This window comes from Akebia trifoliata, chromosome 15 (genome assembly GCF_017979445.1).
Source record: "Akebia trifoliata isolate Shusen 1 chromosome 15, ASM1797944v1, whole genome shotgun sequence".
Taxonomy (NCBI): domain Eukaryota; kingdom Viridiplantae; phylum Streptophyta; class Magnoliopsida; order Ranunculales; family Lardizabalaceae; genus Akebia; species Akebia trifoliata.
In genome coordinates this window covers 6,040,550-6,057,264 of record NC_141389.1, presented here as the reverse complement: position 1 = coordinate 6,057,264, position 16,715 = coordinate 6,040,550, and the positions used below count along the sequence as shown (strand labels likewise).

Here is a 16,715-nt window from a genome sequence, read left to right as displayed (position 1 = left end):
TTTTTCTCTTGGTCATGGGTAAGGTATGACCAGGCTAATTTTTTTTTCTTGGTCGTGGGTCATCCCCATACTAGAATATTTCCAAAATTTTAAGAACCAAAAATGAGCTTCATTTTACTCATTTGCTTGAAATTGAAACTCCCTTGCTGCTTAGCTCGTCCAGACTTCGACCCATGGATTTTTCCTTCCGTGCCTGACCCACAGTGTATACTCGACTCGTGGTGAGTTGTCTTGGTCCGATTTTGTTTTTCACATCCGATTCATGAAGATTTGAAGATTCACAACTAATTGTGATCAAGTTGATCCGATTCTTCATCTTTGAACCTCAAATTTCCTTATAAGGTACGTGGTACTCTCCGAATTCCTTCAAATTAATCATTTAATTCCTTGAATTCATGAGATTGGAGTCTTGATTGGGTTGATTGGCATGGAGATTGGGTGTTTTTGGATTGGATTATGGGTAAGTTGGGTTATGGATTGGGTTGAATTTTATTGGAATTAAGTTGAATTTCAGGATTTGATGGGTGTAAGAAGTGTATTGGAGTTGGATTGATGGATTAGGATTGATTGGAAAATGATTTAATGGCTTGATAAAGACTATTTCATTTAGGTACTCCACATGTTCAATGTAATATCTCACTGAAATGGGTTGAAGAAATGATGAGGTTTGGGGATGGATAAGGTATTAAATAAGCTAAAGTAGGGATTTAGATGATTTAGGTGGGATTTTTATTGACTTGGGGAGATTATTTCATGTTGGGCACGCCACGTGTTTGGCAAAATGCTTCAACAGGATAGATATGGGTTTGGGGCAAATGACTTGGGGTTTGAATTAACTTAGGCATGGTATTTTTGGTATTTTGATTTTTTTTTTTGAATTTTTTTTGTGGTTTCTGGTATGACTCTTTTTGGCTTCTGACATTTATCATGCTTTCTTTTCTTCTCAGATGGGCTGATTTAATATCTTCAAAGCTTTGAGAGGGGAGTCTTCTGGGAAAGGTAAAAACATGAAGGTCACTCTTCTTGAAGAAAGTTCTTCGAGCAATTTTGATGAAGTGAGGCCTCAAGTATCCTTGGATAGAAATTTTTGATTCAATCCCCTATTATTTTCGTAAGCTCTTTAGCATGCAAGAGAAGGTGCCAGTTCTTCTTATCAAAGGCCACCTAGGTCATTATGGGTTAGTAAAAAAAATATTTTGGTTAGTAATTATCAAAATAAAACAAATTGACTATGCTTATTAAAATGTATTTTTTTTTTTTTTTTTGGTCTCATCAAGAAGCTTATGGGAGCACTGCTCTTTACATTCTAGCTAGTGCTTACCAAACGCCTTGTTACCTGTGGCCACCCACGGAACCACATCGAGCAAGTAACTTTAGTCCTCAAGGGTATTATCAGGCTGGAAAGAATGCTACTTGGGAAGCAGCAAGAACAAGCTATGCTGGGTTCACAGACTATTGGGTCACAGGACCTTTTGAGCCCCAAACCAACTACATCTCTGAGGAACGTGAGTCTGAGTATCCAGCTGAGCTACAGTCAGAGGTTAGGCTGGAGGTTGAGGTAGAGCTAGAGCCTGACCCTAAGCCTGAGCCTGAGCCTGAGGTAATGCCAACTACGACTCGATTAGAATGATTAAGTGCTAAAAAATTCAGTCGTGGTACCAAAGGTTTCTCTTGACTAGAATGAGTATTTTCTTATTAGTCATCTTATAATAGAAAAAAATACTACGTACTGATAATCTTATATGTGTTGTAAAACGTTTATTCTTTTTTACTTGAATTCGCCAATTTTCTCATTTCTTACCTTTTAGATGTATGCTTTCATGAATGTCTATCTTTTGTAAAATTGGCAATTTAGGTCTAAATTTTGTATTGGCCTTGGTTGATCTAAAATTGATCTTTTGTTCTTAAAACTGGTGATTTTGCTAAAAACTTGCAACTCTCGTCTTAAATTGAAGATGAAGCATACCAACTATTCAAAAATGAGTGATAATGAAATTGAGGAAGGTCCAATGTCGCGGGTCCTACTTTTCTCAACTTGAATTGGTATTCTATCAAGGAATGCCTTACCACCTAGTGGATTCAATCTATGTCTACAGATGAAAGGACGAGATGGATTGGTGAGAACAAACTAGGGTTTGTTCTATCTTTGTATGAGGTAGAGGTGAAGTAGGATTTGATTGAAGCTATAATCGAGTGTTAGATTCCGGATTCTAATCTGTTTCGATTCAAAGAGTACGAGCGTACGCCAACTATCAAGGAATTCGAGAGGATCCTCAAGTTATACTTCTTTAACAAGGTAGTCTCTCCCATAGTTAGCAATTCGGTGGACGGGAAAAAAATGGTAGAAATAAATCATGTACTGAAAGCGCCCTCGATCCGCGGGGTGCGCGGATCCGCTTTTGACCCTTGAGGTTTGGGAGTCGCCACCTAGTTATTACGGTCTAGGAACCGATCAATGACTCTAAACGGATAAAAACTAATCTAAAACCAAAAAAACTGAATTCGGGGATCAAGTTACGGGGTTGGAAGGTGTTAGGCACCAACCCCGCCCGGCCAAAGCCGGTCTCTACTAAATTCCCAAGTAAATTACATTGCTAAAACCTAGATAAAAAAATAAATAAAAATAAAAGGTTTACCTTTCCGATGGCAAGGACTTAGTTCCCTCAGATCTGACAAAAAGAACTCCTTGTACCGTGCTCTTTTGCTTCGTTCTGCTTCCGGATTTGACTTCGGATCTCCGAGGCAAGGTATCTCTTTGTTTTTTGAATCTGAACTCTTCAAGTTCGTTGCGGATTTGGGGATGTTTTTAGAAGGCTTTTGGGTGTTTTCTAGACTAAAATTGAAGGAGGGATGTTAGCTAAGGAGTTGGGGCTCCAAAACTAGGGTTTATGGGGGGCTAGGGGAGCTTCTAGACCTACTTCTCTTAGGGTTTATAATTTTTTATCCGAAAATAGAGTGTGAGCACCTCTATTTATAGATGTTTTTTAGGGTTGATTTAGATAGAGTTAGTGTTTAATTAGAGATCTTTCAATTAGAGTTGTGTTTTAATTAAAATTGTCTTAGGTAGAATTGTGTTTTAATTAGAATTGTTTTAGGTAAAATTGTGTTTTAATTAGAATTGTTTTAGGTAGAATTGTTTTTAAGTTAGAACTCTATTAGATAGAGTTATTATTTAATTAGAATTCTATTATGACTTTTGGTCTTATTTGATTGACTTTTAATGTTTTGACTTTAATCTTAATTGATTGACTTTTAATATTTTGACTTCAGTCTTGCTTAATTGACTTTAATTTTGACTTTAGTCTCACTTGATTGACTTTAATACCTTGACTTCAGTCTTGCTTGATTTACTTTTAATTTTTGAAGAACCCCCTTCCATTATTTCTTTAATTCTTTGGACCCCCAAATGGAGGGGTCCTTAAAGAAATATCTCACGAACCCTCAACAATTTTGCCTGAGAGTCCGATTAATCGATTTTTTAGGTTCAAAATTTTAAATTAATTTCATTAATGTTTCACTTTAATTATTTAATGTTTTATTTATTAATTTCGAATTTTTTAATTATGAAAATTGTGAAATTACCGTTTTGCCCCCGGAGAGGACTTTTCACGTTTTAAGTCGGTTTTTAATGTTCTAGGATGTTTTAGAATCGATTTTTCGTAAGGAATTCAATGGAAATATTATTTTGTGTGAAATGGTCGTGAACTTTATGAGGGGCATTTTCGTAATTTTGTCAAATTCTGTGAAAATTGGCGAAATGATTTATTTGGTTTCGATTTGTTGTTTTATGTGTTTGAATGAATTTTCCTAAGCGTAACGTAGGCTCTAGGGTTGTTTTGAGGTTAGGGGTATTTTGGTAATTTGATAGTTTTTAGTGATTTTTATCGTGAAGCTTCTTTTTGGTTTGCAAGATGATGATTTCTATGTTTCTAGGGTCGTATTTACCTAGCGTAGCGTGATTTCTAAGGTTTTGTTAGTTTGAGATACCTCATCTGGATTTCTGAAACACATCTGGTAACAAAAATAAAGCAATGGAATACACATCCATCATTGGGAATCATTGCGATCGGGTTGACGAGTTGATTAATCAGGCGAGTGCAAAAATGGGGTGTCTACATGTACCATTTACAATAACGGTGCATTAGTTCTCTTGAAAATTCGACAAAAAAACGCAGGATAGTAAAAATACAATACGAAAATAGTTCGAGAATGATTCGAATCTACCAATTTTTAAAACTTTCAAAAATTCCGATATATATAACATTTGATATGATCTAACAATTATAATCTACTAATCAAATTATCAATACTTAAATTAAAACTATCTTAAGTAAACAATTCACAATCACATTTATCCAATAAAATATATATTCGCAATCAAAGATTTAATTTTAATCCATCTAATAAAAAATGTAAATGAAAAGTATAGAACATGATATACTAATTAATGTCAAAATCATTATATTCCATGACCTAATTAAACTCAAAAAGAAATTTCTTATCACATTAATGCGAAGTAAATGGACCAAATAGCTCGTCAAAAAAAATATCTTCACATTTTGGTGTAATTTCATCTTCATTTTCAAACTATTTACGATCATCATCAACATATTCTGGAAGCTCTCCAAGTTGTTCAAGATTAATTATTTTTGTATCACACTTTTCAAGATTACCACCATTAGTCTTTATCTTTGAATTCATTCTTATGTAAATCAAATCTTCTAGCATAGAAGGTGTCAATTTATTTCTCCTCTTTGTTTGTGTAGCTTCAAATGCACTCCATAGTTGACTTAAGATACAAAATGTAATCTTTTGAACTATAGGAATCGATCCATCGTTTTGTGAAAAACACATAATTTTATAGTATTAATTAATAAATAAGTTCAAAATAATATAATAAAATACTTACGAGGGTAAATTATTTTCATCTGATCTCTTGCAAGAGTAATAAAAATATTTGAACTTTGAGTATTATACTCTATTATTTGTGTACCAAATGCCCTATGCTTATCACTTGTGTCAAACATTTTCTCAATGACAAAAGGTAATCTTTTTTTAACTTCCGAACTGTCATATATAATCTTTCCACTTGACATTAACAACGGATTCAGAAATGCAACAACCGTATGAACATTATGAAGAATATTTTTATCTCTTCTTGAATTAAATAATTTTAACAGTTTGAAGTACCTTGATTGATTATTATCACATTAATGTTTTTATGACTCCTTTGCCCTATCCATCGCTTCATACAAGTACCTCATAGTTGATCATTCACCATCAACCAAACGAAGTACTCTAATTATAGGCTCTAATGATGAAATCACTTCATTTCCATCGTTCCAAAATATAATTCTTTAAATTGTATTTGTTGTTTTCTTTGCTATCTCAAAAGTAGAATATTTCATGTTTCTCCACTCAAGTGATGCAATCATTTGGCACAACCTATCTTCAACTTCTAAATTCGATTGAAGCATCAGAAAATGATATGCAAATCTAGTCTTACAAGGTCTTTTCAATTCTCTTTCATTTGTCATCTTTCTCATCAATGCCAAGATTGTAGTATATTTGTACATGTAATTTACTATGACTGACACTTTCATAGTTAGATGCATTATCCGTGATAGTTTGCACAATGTTCTTCTCTCCAATCTCTTATATGGTATTACAAAATAAGTCTTTAAAATACACACATCTCTTTTCTCACTTGAATCTTCAAATGATTTTAAAAAGATACCCCCTTTTCAGAGAGTATGCAATCATATTTATAAAAAACCGTCCTTTCAAATCAGTCCGACCATCAAACATAAGTGTGCACCCTAATCCCATTCAAATCCAATAATCTTTAATTTCTAAAATATATCGATCAACTTCTGCCTTGACATTTGTATTAATTTTGTTCATAAAGTTGAATATGATGGCACTGAATAACCAACGCCATAATTTGAAAGAGCCCTGCAAAATTCAATAAATGATGCATCTTAAATAATATTAAATAAAATATTATTCATAAAGAATGCTTGACCAGTGCCCTATCAACAAATTCTTTATCTTTCTTGTGACACATTGTTGGTACTGTAGTTTGATGTAAACTTGACGTCGAATCATTAGATGGTACTTCAAAACTAAATGATGATTCAACTCTTCATTCCCCAGATTGTGAGGAAAATGATGATATCTTTCTTTTCTTGTTAAAATCGTCACTCTTTCTAATAACTAAAAGAGTTGTAGCTTGAACGCCATCTAGTACACGAAGACAACAAGCAATATCCCGTCCTAGTTGTTGAGATAAATGGGATTTCACTCTTACCACTCCCCAAGGATAATCCTTATTACAAAATTTGCAAATGAAACTTCCCTTTAGATCATCCGCATATTCTCGAAATTTATCCTTTCTTCTCACCATTTTTTTCTACAATAGTAACACATAATATTAATGGAAAAACCACTTCTTTCATGTCGAAAGTGAGCAACACACAACTCTTCTACAAAACTATTAAAATTTACAACTAAGAAATTAAAATAATAAAGAATCCCATAGCTTCCATTGCATGATTTTATAAACAGTCATTGATTGGTTGAACAAACCAATTTTTTTTATCAAACCCATAATTCAATTCTTATAAGAATTTTAGAATTCACAACTCATAAATCAAATTAGTAAACAATAACTTTCTTACACAATTTTACAAATAATCCAAGTTTATTTCAACAACAAAAAAATTATCAATGCCCGCTAGTGTAAAACAAAATAGCATTTGCAAGAACCACTATTGTAAAACAAAATGGAAAGAGAGAGAGAGAGAGAGAAGAGACAACTTCTATTGGCACATTAAACTTTTACTTATTACACACAAATAATTAAATTAAATATTACACACAATTAAATTAAATATTACACACGACTAACACGACCATTAACTCATGCACAAAGACAAGAGAGAGAGAGAGGGAGGGGGCTAGTTCTCAAAATAATAAAATATTATTTTTTTCTTTTTAATTAAATATTTGTTTAATTTATTATCTCCCCTCTCCACCATTAATGCTATTGTGCATAATCATAACTCATAAGCTTGTGATATGATAGTCCATTAATGCTATTGTGTATAATCATAACTCATAAACTTGTGATATGACAATTTAGCCTGTATTTGCAGGGCCCATTAGTGTAAAACAAAATGGAGGGAGAGAGAGAGATAACTTCTATTGGCACGTTAAACTTTTACTTATAACATACAAGTAATTAAATTAAATATTACACACGACTAAGATGAGCATTAACTCACACACAGGGGGGAGAGAGAGAGAGAGAGAAAGAGAGAGTTCTCAAAACAATAAAATATTATTTTTTATTTTTAATTAAATATTTGTTTAATTTGTTATCTCCACTCTCAAATCTCCACCATTAACACACAGAACCACGACTAATAGACGGACAAACTATAGAGAGAGAGAGGGGAAATCAGTGAGGATGTAGAGGACTGAGGATATTGCTTGATCACTAAGAATCTGATGACGAAAATTTCACCAGACGACCAACGAGTAAACTCCATGGTGGTGGCGATTTTCGACTTAGGATTTTTTGCTTATCTTGAAATGAGAACAAGAAGGTAGAAATGCATTTATATTTTTAGAATATTACTTATTTTAATAGAAAACTAACGAAATATACGAACAAGTTGTGATCTAGTCGTTGGGATTCAAAGATCCACAAATTAACCTGAATCTTTGAATCCAATGGTGAAATCGCATACCCTTTTTTCACTAAATAGTTTAAAGGAGTCCGATTGGTAAATGGGAGATTTTCTGAGAATTGGGACTCGCCACTTAGTTTAGGTCTAGGAACCAAAAATAACTCCAAATAGATCTAGATCGATCCAATGGATAAAAGAAATGAGTAAGGAGTTAGATTATGGGTTTCAAAAAATGTTAGGTACCGAACCCGCCCGATCAAAACGATCGATCTCTACTACGATCCAAAAATATCCTATGGTCAACATACAAAAATCAAAGTCAAACTAGGGTCCCATCATCATCAATTTACACTGGATTTGCTAAACGATTTTTACGACTAAAATTCTCCAATTATTTAAGTGATTCCTCGAAGTTTACACAAAAAGAAAAAATTTGTCAAAAAGCCCTAATTATATCCCATGATCAAAAGTCAATTAAAAGTCCACATATGCAAATATCTTTCAAATCAAATAAAATAGAATTTTGTAAAAATCTTTAAATTAGAAAATTATGAACGTGAAATTTCTAAATTGGGAATACAAAGTTTCTAAATTAGGAATATGAAATTTCTCAAATCAGAAATTTGCAAATATGATGAATTTCCAAATTAAAATTTTATAAAAATGAAATTTCCAAAATAGAAAATTTTAAAAATGTGAAATTTTCGAATTAATTTTTCAAAATAAAAACTTATGAACACGAGTTTTCCAAATCAGTAAAATTTCTAAATCAGGAGAATATGAGCCATGCAAGATTGCCAAATTGCTAATAGATGAATAGATGTGAACCATCCAAATCAAGAGAATTTAAATCATGCATAACTGCCAAATCGATAATATATGAACACAACAACTTTCCAAATTGATAGCATATGAATATATGTAAAATTTCTAAATTAAAAGAATTTCATATACATCCAATTTCTAAATTAATAAAACGAGGATATGTGCATAATTTTTAAATGTCCAAAATAGTCATCATCCGAAGCATGCATATTTACCAAATTATCCATTGATTAATTGCAAGCATAAAAACTTATCAAATTATCAATTTTCTATCCAAGCGATAATTTTTATTAAACCAATAAACATATCTCTTGTTGGAAATTTCTAAATTAGAGTAAACAAAATCCTCGCACACAAATTAACTCCTAATTTAATAGTTAAATCATGAACACATTGCAATCTAATAACCAATCCTCGAATCATCAAACAATACATCACGTGCTAGGATTAATCGAATTGAATCCTTATTTATTCCTAAACATGGATAATTGTTAAAGTAATTCGAGTTATTCTAGTAAAAGAAATTCATGTTACTTCAATTTCATCAACTTAAATATGATGATCATAAATTTCGCACAAATAATACAATCCCTAACCCTATGAGTATTAGAAGTAAAAACGAAAGGGATGAGAACCACAAGTCACCTGATGAGTATCATCCAAGAACAATAGAAAGCATCAATGGACAAAGTAATCCTAAAATAAATAAAATAATAGATCATGAAGAGAAGGAGAACGAAAAATAACAAAAAATAAAATAAAATAAACAGTATTGAAATCAGACTTACCTCTACTATAGAATGGGGACTACTGTATGTTCCTTCAGGTGCAACTTGAGCTGGCTTGCAAGTGTTGTATCGAAGAAAGGCGAGAATACAAATATTGTTGTCCTAGGAAGGAGTTGTTTAGAGACGAAGAAGAGTAAGGGGGGGCTGATGTTGGGGTGTTTCTAAAAGGGAGAAAGAGATGAATGGAGGCTGTATTGTTGTGGTGTTTCTAAAGGAGAGGAAGAGAGTAATGATGTTGGGGCATTGAAAGGAGGAGGAAGGAGGTTAATGCTGTTGGGGCGTTGAAGGGAGGGAGGAAGGAGTGATGGTGGTTGGTTAGGGACGTTCTTAAGAAGGAATAGAGGGTTGCACGTGTGGTTAATGGAGCAGAGAGTGTGGCTATGGCGTCGGGTAGAGATTAAAGAGAAGGAAAGAAGGAAAGGTTGCTGTTGTTGAGAGAGTTGGAAAAGAAGGTCTTGAATGCTAATTTTAATTTGGTCAATCGATTTTTAATTTCAATTTGATTGGTCGGCTGAATTTTAATTTTAATTTGATTGAACTTTAATTTCAATTTGGTTGATCGATTGAATTTTAATTTTAACTTTGATTAGTTGATTGAAATTAATTTGAATCTAATTGGTTGATTGGATTTTAATTTGAATTCGATTGGTCGATTGAACTTTAATTTGAATTTTTATTGGTTGATCGAATTTTAATTTTAATTCATTTAATCGATTGAATTTTTATTGGTTGATTAATTTTTAATTTGAATTTTAATTGGATTTTGATTAAATTTCATGTTTTAGATTTTCAATGTGCGTAATCCTGTTTATGATTTTTATCCTGTTTTCCTAATAATCAAGGTCTCTAGGTTAAACTTGGACATTGAGGGGCATTTTAGTCATTTTTGTGATTTCTCATTTGATGGTTTTGGGATGTCAAATTTCATAAAATTTGATGGACCAAGAGGTTGAATTGGCATCGAATTTTTCATTGTCAAAATTTTTTTTTGAAGGGCTGAAACTGTCAAATTAATGAAGGATGGGAGAAATCCGACTGCTACCGTCAAATCTAGGAACATCAAGAATTTCGACGGTCCTTGACCGTCAATATTCAGTTTCTAAAATTCGTAGGCCTTGGCCTATCAATTTTTTCTGTTGAATTTTCTAATTTTCATGACCTAGGTTCAAATCCCGTTAAACCCATCTTCACCCCTATTAACCAATAATCCCCTTGCCTGTTTAGCGCAAAATAATAATAATAATAATAATATATAAAATAGAATAAGTAGATCCATAATATGATAAATGAATGTTTTGTTATTATTATTATTATATTATTATTATTATTATTATTATTATTACGTTTTTTATATTATTCAAATTGTAATTGTATGTATCAAATTGTAATTTTTTTTTATTTTTGGATAGATTTGTGCAAATGATGTCTATCATTAGGTGACAACCTAGTTTAGATGTACTCATCTTATTTAGATGAAGTCCCCACTCTTAATTTTGTAGTAATTTTAAATTATCAACAGGCTAAGGGAGGTTAAAAGAGCTTTAGGATGATAGATTTTGAGAGAAAAATCAAAGATTATGTTTTTCTAGAAGATGATGGCTTTTACGTCATTCAATATTGGTTTATAAAAGAAAACCATAATCAAGGGTTATGTCATCCAATTTAAATTAGGGGTGCATATTGTGGAGGTATAAAATCATCTTCCAACTGAACTGTTCATTTGCACCATCAACACACATCCCAATATGGGTACGTGATAAGGTTTGAATAGAATTCTATATAATTAGGGAAGAATCCCAATTTAGTAGGATTATCTCCTAATAGGTAATTAATTTATTTGTATCAGAGTAAAATAAGCAATTATAATATAACTAGGGTTAGGATTTCTCTTTAAGGTTTAAGGTTAAAATGCTTTAAATTGCAATTTAAGGGTTTTTTTTTTTTTTTTTTTTTTTTTTGTTTAAAGGCCTTGAGGCCATTGTAAAAGAAGGAGAAAAAAATTGAGAGGATGAGGGGGATAGAGGAGACCGAGGAGAGGAGGTCATGTAACCGCGAAATTTATAGTAGAATGGCTACTCAAGCCCCTGGGCATAGACACATTTGCCGAACCATATAAAAAAATCCTTGTGTTCTTTTTTTTTTCATGATTCTTCTATTATTTTGTGGGTTTTAGGATGAAATCATGATCGAAGTCAATTTATCACAAAATCGACATCTACACACATGGTTCGGGTTGGGGGCAATATTGGAACCAAACTGAACTTGGTCGGTTCTACAAATTCAAAACCAAAAATGAACCACATACACCCTAGAACTAAACCGACCTTAGTTTGGTTCAATTCGATTCTCAGGTCACAAAAACATAGCATTAGATTTGTGGCACCCCAGCTCCTTTTGTAAACTTAATTGCTACAACTTTGCAGTGGCTAGCGACAACATACCCTTAGAGGAATTTTGTCAAATAGGTGCTAGTAATAAAAAATAAAAAATAAATTCTAACACAAATACATGAAATTTGAGGTGGAAAATCTAAACACATTGAGAAAACATTCCTATAAATCTGAAATCATTGTCAAATAGGTGGTAGAACTATAATAAAATAAAATATAAAAAAATTTAACACAAATACATGAAATTTGAGGTGGAAAATCTGAAAGCATTCGTATAAAGATCCATTCTACTAAAAAAATTTAAATCATAGTTGCTATAGAGTTGGTATAACTTCATCTCTAACCCAAGTTCAAGCCCGGTGATAATAGATTGGTATTATGCTATATTGTTCAAACATTGTCTCATTAAGATAAACAAAAATGGTAAAACTTTATTTTGGAGAATAATGAAAATGACACTAGCTCTTACTTCATCTTTTCGAGCTGCATTGTCAAAGAATATTTTCCAAGATAGTAACACATCAATGGAGAAGATCTCTTAATCAGGTAAGTCATGGGCCAACTCCCAATCAATTGGAATAGAGTGATCAGTGAGAAAGTTGACTAACATTTGACCTTTCACAACCTCTTGAACTCTGATAGGAGAGCCCAATTAGTTTATCTTCCTAACAAGACCAGTCTTGTCATGATGTACTTGAGTACGTCAGCTCGTGCGATGAGTCAAACTATATGTGACAACATGTAGTAGCGAAACTTCTTTGTAGCAAAGTTGAGTGCTAAACACATTTTCCCAATGGGCGAATAATTTACTTCTACACCAACGAGAGTTCAACTCAAGTAGTACAGCGCATTTTCCTTCTCTTCATCATTTTATTGATCCAACAATGCCCCCAATAACATTTCTTGCTCACTGATCTAAAGAATTAACGGTTGCTCAAGAATTTGCGTTGATAAAATTTGTGGCTTAAGAAGATACTGCTTGTGCTTTTTAAAACATTCTCACAAGCTTCATCCATTCAAATGATGTGTCTTTTTTCATCAATCGACTAAAGGGATGACAACGTCCCATTAAATTTGAGATAAACATACGGATATAAATGAGTCAGCCTTAAAAACCCTTGAGTTCATGCATATTCTTTGGTGCTGACATATTTTGGATGGCATCAATCTTACTTCGGTCGATCTCAATGCCATGATGTCGAACCACAAATCCCAAGAATTTACTTGAAAAAACTTCAAAGACACACTTTAGTAGGTTCCTCTTTAGTTGATATCTCCATAACCTATCAAGGATGTCGTGAAAATATTGCAAATGACAATCTTTTTTCTTAGATTTTACTAGCAAGTCATCAACGTAATATTCAATCTTGTCGTATAATATGTTATCAAAGATCTTCTACATAGCTCATTGGTAGGTATCACCAACATTCTCAAGTCCAAAGGGCATAACTTTATAATAGTATATGCCTTTGGCGTGCAGAAGACTGTGAGTTATCAACTTTTGTTGCCATTCAAATTTGGTTATAGTTAGAAGATCTGTCAATGAACGATAAAGCCTCATGTCTTGTAGTCGCATCACCCATGAGTACTGTGATTGAGAGTGGGAAGTCATCATTTGGACATGTATTGTTCAAGTTGCGAAAGTCCACACACTCAAATTTGTCCATTCTTCTTTATCACCAGAACTATGTTGGAAATCCAAGTAGGGTACTTTATTTCTTGAATAAATTTAGTTTCGATCAACTTGTTGACCTCTATCTTAATCTGTGGTACAAATTCAAGTCAAAAACGACAATGTACTTGTTTGATTAGGCGGACTCCATGTTTGACTGCAAGTTGGTGGACAACAACTTTTAGATCGAGTCCTAGCATTTTTTTGTAAGTCCAAGCAAAAAATCTTCATATTCTTGCAACAGCTAGAAGTAATCAACTTCTTCATCAGGGCTTAGAAGAGCACTGATATACGTGGGTCACGACTCTTTCGTTGTGTCAAGGTTTACTTCTTTCAAGTCATCAACAATGGCATGTCCACCTTTTTCATAGACATGTGGAACATTTTTGAGTTCTTCATCTGACAATGAAAACTACTCTTTAGAGGATACCACAACAATGATGTAGTTTACAAAAACAAAATCATCTTTCTCTATAGTTAATGCTTGACTATTGTCTAATTGGTTCGTAAGGATGATGATCCATCTCTTTATGATCAATACGACTGATATCGAGACCTCCAAGATTGCTTGTCATTTCAAGCAAAACAGAATTGTGATTCTCAAACCATTACTATCTTTGTGCTCAACATGTTTACTTTCTTTCCTATGTTGGCATCGTGATTCCTTTTAAAGTTTAAGTGTGGTATTTTGATCAAGTCTAGACATTGCAGACATGATGTTTCTGGATTTATGCATTTTGAAAGGGGAAATTTGAAGTATCTAATCGATCAAATACATAAATGGTTGGGATGTGGGCACTAATTCGATCAAAAATAGATGTGCAAGGATCTGGTGTTTCTTATACAAACTCCTCGATAACCTCCATTATTATGTGTTGCAAACAAGTCGTCTTCATACCTAAAATTTTGATTGGGCTTCAGAAACATAACCTAGTCCTGCTCGTGTGAATGAAACTCTCTCTTCAACTTGAACAAGTTTGATTTGCATTGCAGTTAAGTTATATATTTTCTCGATTGGTAGAAATTTACCTAGTCGTACAAGTTTACCTTTTCCATAATCGGAGACCTCGAACAACTTCGAAGTTTTAGGGCCGAACCAAAACTTGGACTTTGCTTTGTTGGGTTGTCTCCATCGTTTTATGTGATTGATGTAGCAAGGAAAATCCTTTGATAGGTGGCCTCGCAATATTAGATCTCACGAAGGGTGTAACCAGAAGGGTAACTCTTCTTTCAGCATCTTCAATTCTACTTTAAAGATAGTTGGCTAAGGTCTTGATGAAGTTTTTTTTGAAAGGAAGCTATCCTAGCTTCCGTTGTGACTGTGGTACGTAACGGAGTATTGGGATCAGTTGCATAACTATAGATGTTGCATCCGAATTTGATTAGCTTACCCTTGTTTGCTCGATTTCTCATTTGTGTTTTTGTACCTCTTCTTTTTTAAATTGAGGAATAGCGGAGATTTTCACAAAAAAAAAGTTCATAGCATGTTTACCTTTGTCCTTTCTTTGTTTGTCAGAAAAGGTATTGAAATTGGGAGCTTCTCTTGAATGATATCACCTTCAAAATAAATTTTTGCATCAATGAAGTGTGTTTCCACCTTATCAAATGGTTGGTCTTCGAAAACTACATGCTTCTTTATACCATTTGGATGGGTATTACCCCGATTTTGTTCAGCCAAGATCGATCGAGAAGCAAGTGATAAGAGGTTTTGCAATCAATTATTCGAAAGAGTACAGTTAATTTCAAATCTATAATAGAGAGCTTTACTCTTATCATGATGATAGTTCTCTGACCACCTAGGTTGAAGCCTTGAATCATCAACTTATTACGAACAAATTGATCCACTAAGATGCCAACTTGTTTCATGGCACGAATTGGCACAATATTGACTACAAAACCATAATCAAGTAGAATTGTTCGAATTTTATTCTCTCGCACATATCTTGTAACATAAAGAAGTCTGTTGTGAGGTTGAGAGCCTAGCCTAGTTGAATATCCTTATAAATAAATGTAATCATGGACATGTAATATATTACGTTGTTGTGGATCTTCATCAGGTTGAACTTCGTATGTGCCCTTACTTGACTCAATCGAGACTTGTGTCGAAGTATACTAGACATTTTGGAGTTCACAAGACAAACCAGGCCAACTTGTGACCCTTTCACTTATGAGGCAATGTCATCTTCCTCAAGTCATTGCTCTTCATGACTAGAAGTTATAGAGTATTCCTTAGACTTATCATCAACTTCTTCTAATGCCATCGCTTCCACATGGTGGCATGAAACCATGTAGAATTCTATGTATTGTTCCTACAAGAGTTTCTTGGGTAAGAACTCTAGAAGAGTGACTGGCATAAGCTTGGTCTTGAATTTTTTCTTTTCCATTTTGGCTTTGGAGTCGGAGGAGTAGACATGTGTTAAGAGCGTCACTTTCAACGAGTGATAATTGTTCATCCGTCATCGTCAATAGAGGTTGACTGTAAGATGCTGGAACCTAAGTTCGAAGTCGAATGTGTTTGATATCCTTGTTGGGGTGAAGTTGGAACTATGATGATCTTTATTTGGTTTGGCAATGCCCCCTACGTGGGGAAAACATCCTCTAGGCTAGGTTGTGCAAATATAAGTTGTCGTGGAGGGGGTGATGCTTTTATAACTTGGGGAGACAAAGTTCAATGTTGCAAATGGACTTGACAAGAGTATTGGACCAATAGATCCAAATATAATTGAAATCGTCGACCCTTTTTTGTTAAATAGTGAAGAGGGTCCCGATTGGTAAATTGGGGGTTTTTTATAAATGGGTCTAGGAATCAAAAATAACTCTAAATGGATCTAGATCTGTCACAAATAAGAGAAATGGGTAAGGGTTAGATTACAGATTTTGGAAGGTATTAGGCACCAAACCCGCCCGATCAAGATGATTGGTCTCTACTACGATCCAAAACTATCATATGGTCAACATACAAAGACCAAAGTCAAACTTGGGTTCAATCATCATCAATTTATATTGGATTTATATAATGAATCTTATGGCTAAAATTCTCCAATTACTTAAATTATTTCTCGAATTTCAAACGAAAAAGGAAAATTTGTGAAAAAGCCTTAATTATATCTAATGATCCAAAATCAATTAGCAATCCATATATACAAATATTTTTTAAATCAACTACAATGAGAATTTGTGAAGGTTTTCCAAATTAGAAAATTAGGAATATGAAATTTCTAAAATTATAACTTATGAAATTTCTAAATTAGAAATTTAAGAATATACAATGGATTCCTAAATTAGAAATAAATTTCTCAAAATATAAAATTACAAGTATGAATAGAAAATTCCAAAACACATGCAA

General features: G+C 33.2%; 1 long non-coding RNA gene across 1 annotated transcript; it reads left to right on the top strand.

Moving 5' to 3' along the window:
• Window positions 1-69: 69 nt before the first annotated feature.
• LOC147384100 (uncharacterized) lies at window positions 70-1,785 on the top strand. The gene is made up of 3 exons (XR_015173026.1): window positions 70-342; window positions 948-1,178; window positions 1,278-1,785. It is a non-coding gene; the product is annotated as an uncharacterized LOC147384100 (long non-coding RNA).
• Window positions 1,786-16,715: the final 14,930 nt, after the last annotated feature.